The following is a 7,342-nucleotide window of genomic DNA, read 5'->3' on the forward strand; positions in this document are numbered from 1 at the left end:
GTTTGTGATCCCAATCCCCTCTCCCAAGCATCTCTCTAAAACAAGGTGGGCGATTCATTATTCTAGCCTATGCTACTCATAGCATTAAAATGTTAAAATTGAGGGGGAGGGTAATTCTGTCACACACACACACACACACGCCTCCAATTATCTTTTCCACCACAAGATGTTTCTTCTGTCCATGACTGCTCACACTTCAGCAATCTTGCCAGCAAGCTTCAAATAATGTATTTTTTTTTTAAAAGAAAACCCTTTTCCAAAGCCACAGGCATGAACACAACAGCTTGAACAGGCCTAGTGCCTAAGGGGGGGTTAGAGGTTCCTCTATGTAAAGAATGACACTTAAAAACTTGCCAGGATTTTGCAGGCGTGCAGAATTTTTTTTATTAGTAAAAAAACAACAAATAACACACAAACACCCTTTGGGTGTAAACTCCGTTTGCCTGGCTGAGCGTTGGAGGCCGCCACTCGCAGCCCAATCAACGGCCTCCCCCCTTTCTTTCCTTGGTGGCGGAGGGAGGTTGTCCCAGGTGGATCGACAAGGGAGGCAAGTTTTCTGCCTGGAGGAGAGAGAGAGGGAGAGAGGGAGAGAGGGAGGGAGAGAGAGAGAGAGATGTGTGCCGGGGCTGGGAAAGCGGGGAGCCTTGCAAGGCAGCTGCGTTGCCCTTTTCCTGCACTCCACTCCTCCAAACGTCTGAGCAACCAGTTTGCTGCGAGAAACATGTTAATTGCCAACGGAGCTCATTAAGGCATGCACATGCAAAACACAGCGAGGGAGATTAAATGGACAAAAGCGCAATAATGAACTGTCAACAATCGAGCCCATCTACAAGACCAGGAGCACTCAAGAATGAGGCATTTAGAGGCAACAAAGGATTGTCTGGGACAGGAAGAAAGGACGACCTAGACTTTTGTTGAGTCAACACAATTGATTACAAATGAGAGATTAACAGGATAGCTTCGGAGGTTTTTTTTGAAGGAGGTAGAAGAGAAAAGTCCAATTAAGTCCACCGAATGTTAACTACATCGCTTTTTCCACCAGTCCCAGCCCCGCAGAAATTCTCATTAAACCATCCCTGGCGATCCCCCTTTTTGGAAAGTAATTTGTCTCCCTGATGGAGCAGAGAAAGGGAGAGAAAGAAGCGCGAGTTCTTGGCACAATGAGCTTAGGAGACACACTGCAAAGAGCCAAAGGGGGAGTTAATGAGCATCTGACAAGCCGCTTGGATCTAGGCCTGGCAGAACAGTGATGAAAAGATGGAATTGGCCAACAACTATTCTTTAGATCAAACATAAAAAGGCCAATCTGAAACAGGCCTGCTCAAAGCTGGTGGGGAGAAAGAAAAGAAAAGCCCCCGCTGTGGGGATGGAGTGCAGCCCTCAACTGCCCCCCCCCAAAATCAGGATGGGAAATGCATTGGCATGTCCTGCCCCTGCCCCCTCACCCCCCCACCCCAATTGCTGAACGGCCCATCCTTAAGCTCCACTCCCCTGTCCTGAGCAATGCACTCCAAAGCTTTCCAATTAGGGTATGAATGGGGATTTGCGGACCCACTGCATTTTGGGGAGAGATAATAAAATTCATACACTGTTTTTTAAAACCGTCCCTAAGTGTTGGAGATTAGGGTGAGGTCTTCAGGAGGGGCAAGGTTTCCCCATCATTTACCGCTGCTAGATTCCTCTTAAGCCCCAGGAAGGCAGTGGACATCTTGGGTCTGGTAGGGTTGGATTAACAGGTAAAAAAAATGAACAGGTAGGCACTGTTTATTTCAGGGACAGGGAGAGGAGAAGGGGCACTTTGCCATCCTTCTTCACCTAGTAGGTCTGGAGCAGGGGTCAGCAAACATTTTCAGCAGGGAGCCGGTCCACTGTCCCTCAGACCTGGGGGGGGGCTGGACTATATTTTTTGGGGGGGAAATGAAAGAATTCCTATGCCCCACAAATAACCCAGAGATACATTTTAAATAAAAGCACACATTCTACTCGTGTAGAAACACCAGACAGGCTCCACAAATGACCCAGAGATGCATTTTAAAGAAAAGGATGCATTCTAATGTAAAAATACACTGATTCCCGGACCGTCTGCAGGCCGGATTGAGAAGGCGATTGGGCTGGATCCGGCCCCTGGGCCTTAGTTTGCCTATCCATGGTCTGGAGTCTGAAGTGCCATTTGCTCTGTTTGTGGACTGTGCCTGCATTGACTCTGGCTTTGCTGTTGGATACTCTTGACAACAACAAAAACTCCCCCAGTTTTTATGAAGACCTATAGCTATCTGTAGTGATTCAGCAGGGGTGAGGAGAATCTGTCAGTCTCCAGATGTTGGGGGCTGCAGCTCTCATGAGCATGCTGGCTGGGGTTGATGAATGCCAACATCTGGAAGGCCACATGTTCTGCACCCTATGTAATTCCTGGTAGCCCCTGAAGAATGAGCAGGCACCTGGATGATAGTTATGACTGGTGTGGGTGCCCAAACAAAGTCCTTTTATGGATCTTCCACCTCTTTCTTTATTGCCCCCTTTATGGAGCAGGCAAGGCCAGAGCTAGCCATCTGAATGGTGACTCTTTCAAGTGCCGTAATTTCCCATGGACCACAATGACTTTCTCATCAACGCACCCCCACGAACCGAAAAGCTGGTATTTACCACATCAGGGAGCCTGTTTGTTCTCAAGCTTTCCCACTGCAGTGGTAAACACCATCTGTCACCAGGTATGCATGTGGAGGAGGAGTATGTATATATATATACACACACACACAGAGAGAGAGACACACACGCACCTGCCACATGAAACTGACGAGGTAAAATCATCTCATGGTGAAAATTACCAAGGGCCAATGGGGATTTCTCTTGAACTCTTCAGATCTTCATCCACAAAGGCATAGCTATGAGTAGCTGTTGGTATACATCTGAAATGTGGGTGAGCTCCCTAGTCACTCCTTTGCTAACCTAGAATCTGCATTGCTGGATGAGGGAGCAGGTGCACACATGTTCCCAATAGCAGCTCCTTGTGAATGCTACCTGAACCTGATGGAGTTCTCTGTATGTTCCCAAAGCACAGCTACAAGCACAAATCAATTCAGTATGTGTCCAGAACAAATGTAGAGAAGGGTCTAAAAAGAAGGAAGGAAGGGGAAGGCAACCTATATAGACGATGAAGGGTTGAAGCAAGGAGCCTTGTCACTGGCTCTGAACGAAGGCAGAAAATCTCCCATCACATGATATAGGGACAGATTTCTTCTTACCTCTCAGATCATTATGAATTAATCCCTGACTAATAAAAAAGCAAGAATGGTTGCTTATTGCAGTTTTTTTCTACAACAACTGTATGACATCACAGCACCCATTGTTCTGCCTCCTGTTGTGACCATAGCAGAATGTGTACTAACTATGAAGAGTCCAGGAGTGCTTCGTACAGCAGAAGACTCTGTACCTGTCCAATTTCCCCTAGAGAATGTTCTGACATTGGTATTTATTTTATACTTGGAAATGGAATGGTTTTGCGAGTTTATTCCACCTTCATTCTCCTTGTTCCATTTTTTCCCCTCGTTGGTCTCCTGCATTCTCCTTAATCTGATAGTGATGGACTTGCTGATACATCTTCCTGAAAGTACTATCGTACTACTCATCACTGCAGTATGGATTCCTGTTTGGCGCACCTATATTTCCGTGGATTAGTAGATTCGGGTGGGGGTAGAGATGGCAGCAACGCTGGTGTCAATCCAAATTCTCCCGCTTGCCAGTTCTGATGAGAAGAAAATCTACTACAACAATACTTTTTTTAAAAAAATGCAGACTTGGGGATATGTACACAGAGGCAAATGGCACCTGCATTTGTGAGCAGATTTCCAGGTACTCAGTGCATCTTTTCCCAAAGAGTTTAAAAATATAACATGAACACAAAACCACTCTTTTATCCTAGGGTGTGTGAATAGGTATGCATGGAATAAAAATAAAAATGTGGACAGTATCTCACAGTAGGCAGCCATAGCATAATTGAAATGAAACCAAACAAATGCCGCCACTCAGAATGAGAACACACAAGCTACATATGTCCACATGGGAAATTATGTTATACTGAGCCAGACCAGTTGGTCTATCTGGCCCAGTATTGTTCATTGCAGGGATGGGACCCTGTGGCCGCCCAAAGGTTGTTGGACTCCCATTATCCTTCACTGTTGACTATTTCGACTGGGGTGGATGGGAGTTAAAGGACAACAACACCAAGTTTGTGTGTCACAGGTTTCCCATCCCTGGACTACTCCAAGGTCTCAGACTGACAACTTTACCATCATGGTACCAAAGATCCTTGGAGGAGGAAGTCAGGGATTTAACTGGGAACTTTATGGATTCAAAGCACAGCCTCTCCTACAGAGCTCCGGCTCCTCTCCATATCCCCAGCTCCAAAGGTTGATGCTCCTTTAGTCAGTAATGCTGGATAGGAGAAATCAAATACAGGGTGACCTGGGGTTCTACCTTCTTCTTCCAACTGAGATGAGAGGGAGGATCATATCCTGCATGACCACATCAAGGAGCACAATGGGTTGATGGCTGAAGAGGGCTCTCACACATAGAGAAATTGCTGGTGGTATCTGGTACCCATTGGTTATTGGTGGGGCAGAAGGCAGGGAGACCAACCTTATATGGAGCCAGTGCCAGCAACAGGCAGAGCCAAAGAATTCTAGTTTTGTCCCCATCCTCCTCTCTGCTGAGTTCTACAAAGGGCAACACTGAGACTAAGGAGGAGGAGGATGAAGAAGACTAGAAGTGCTGCCATATGGACTGGTTGAAGTGAACAGGTAGGCAGGAGGGGACTGGCTGGGGACAGATTGAGGTTGGTCCACCCTCCAGTGAGGACTGAGCAAGGGCAGTGGGCACTGGATGCTGTCTATTGGGTGGGGGAGGAAAGGTGGCAAAAGGGAAGGGGTTATCCTGAAAGAAGGTGTAGCTAAGCAGGTAGAACACATCATGAGGATGCTACACCACCACATTTTAGCCCTATTCACATATTGTCCATGTGCTCATTACTATGATGACTATGGAGTGACGTTGTGCTTCTAGTTCTACCCCCCCCCCATCCCCCCAGACATCACATTTCCTTCTGCACATTGCCTGAAGTGAAAGGCCACTCTCTTTCAGCAGGGGCAAGAGAACCTTAAGGCTTGTAGGAGGATATTCTTCAGAAGAAAAACTAAGTGCGGAGCACCAAAAACAGCCCAAGCACATCTTGGGCAGGAAGCAAGCCATCCTTAACTGTGACCCTTTGGCTGCTGTCCATACAAGTGACCGGCTGCTAATTTTTCTTATGCACTGGATTTGCAGGCACCGTTCCGGTGACGAGAAAGCCTGCCTCCTCTCCAGTGGAGGCCAGCCAATTAGGGCAAAGCGGGCACTGTCCCACCAGCCTCGCCCTCACACTGGCCTAGAGAGTGGTACTGGCTGCCATCTTCGTCCTTTCAGTGTTGCCCTTGTAGTGTCCAGCAGGGAGGAGGATGGGGACGAAGCTGGAATTTGCTGGCTCCGCCTGTCACTGGCTGTGCTGTCACCTACTGTTGGGTTCCATGCCTTCTGCCCTACCACTCCCAATGGGACACTGGGTCCCAGGATTCACTGAGACGGTGCAATGCATCCCTTTGTGCAGCAGAGACACATATTGAACCCTGCAGGGGTCCTGGCAATATGCAAGTCCTCCCCGCCCCCCCGCCCCAATTCCACCCATGATATTGGAAATAATTTTGCTAGTATAATTGGAAGTGAGGGCACCATGTGGCTTCTTAAAGCCAACTGACACAGGAAGGAGGGCACCAGAGACCCTTTGGTGTCATATTATTTAAAAAAAATAAAATCTCGTTAACTGCCAAGATGACTCTTTCCACTTCCTTCCCTGCCTGCTTTTTGGCAGTCGTCAAGCCGTTCTGCAGAAATAGCTTTTCATGTCTAACCAGCCTCTTCCTTCTGATTCATTTTGTTAACAAACTGGGGATGTCACTAGCCTGGATTGTGCCATCGCTGAAGGCATCCAGCACCAGGAGAAAGAGGAGGCTGACTGCAGGCAAAAAAGCACAATTGTACCCAATGAGTGACTTGGCAATCAAATACTTGGGGGTGAGGACGGGGGAAGAGAAAGCGTCTGGAAATCAGAACAGTGTGGGTCAGCGCTGGCTCTTCAAGCACATTCTAAATACAGTTCATAGACGACACAGAGGAACAGTGACAGACTTCACTTCATTCAAGCACCAAACCAGTTTCGAGAGATTAGGTCTCACACAGTTTTTTTTTGCTATGGGTATTTTTCTCCTTCTTCCAAGGAAGCACAAAGGCTAGCTGATCTCTCGTTTCCTTTGAGTTGTCATTGCTATTAAGTGATTAAGAATATACAATACCTCTTGGGTCTCTCTCTCTCTCTCTTATTATCTGGCATACAGTTTCAGGTTTATGTCTGCAAAACCGCAAGAGAAATAATTTAACTGGGCAGGCTGGTAAGACACAGTTTAAAAGAAACCTGTCCGTTTTTGGAGGGAAGGTGTTATTGGTGACATTGTAGTAGGGAACTTGGGAACTAAAAAAAAATGATTTGTTATCTTGGACAGATACATACTAACTGTACATTATCAAGCAGTTTTGATGAATTCATATGAAATGGAAAATGAGCCTTCATGGCTATGCAATGTTTAGAAGCGAAGCAGCTATTGGGCCTTTAAAGACAGCCTGAGATACATGCACTTTTCTTATTGCCATTTTATCAAGGATTTAGCTTCTCTTTACCTTCCCTCCAATAAAATGCCGCAAACTGTGCAATCTTATGCATATTTACTCATAGTTTATAGAAGGGACATCGAAGATCATCAATGGAGGGGGCACTGAAGGTCAGCACAGCCTTGTCAAGAAAGACAGCATCTTAATTTTTTCTAAGTGTGTTAATGCAGTTATGGCATGCAGTTGTTTGCACATGAACTTTGTTTCTATTCTAGATATATGCCCATTGCAATGAGGGGTGGGTTCTTTATAGAGCAGGGATGGGATTTCAAGTCCTAACAGCCTCAGGGGTAAGGGATGATGGGTGCTGGAGGGATACATTTTCCTTATACTACTATTACTACTACTACTACTACTATTACTACTACAACTTTATTATTTATACCCCGCCCATCTGGCTGGGTTTCCCCAGACACTCTGGTCAGCTCCCAACAGAATATTTAAAACACGATCAAAAATTAAAAACTTCCCTAAACAGGGTTGCCTTCAGATGTCTGTTAAAAGTCAGATACTTGTTATATTTCCTTGACATCTGATGGGAGGGCGTTCCACAGGGCGGGCACCACTAAGAAGGCCCTCTGCCTGGTTC

General features: G+C 46.4%; 1 long non-coding RNA gene across 1 annotated transcript; it reads right to left on the bottom strand.

The window, feature by feature from the left end:
• Window positions 1–354: 354 nt before the first annotated feature.
• Window positions 355–7,127, bottom strand: LOC310835690. The gene is made up of 2 exons (XR_014559725.1): window positions 2,778–7,127; window positions 355–560 (listed from the first exon to the last, which is right to left on the bottom strand). It is a non-coding gene; the product is annotated as an uncharacterized lncRNA (long non-coding RNA).
• Window positions 7,128–7,342: the final 215 nt, after the last annotated feature.

This window comes from Podarcis gaigeae (genome assembly GCF_964106915.1).
Source record: "Podarcis gaigeae genome assembly, chromosome: 2".
In the NCBI taxonomy this organism is placed as follows: domain Eukaryota; kingdom Metazoa; phylum Chordata; class Lepidosauria; order Squamata; family Lacertidae; genus Podarcis; species Podarcis gaigeae.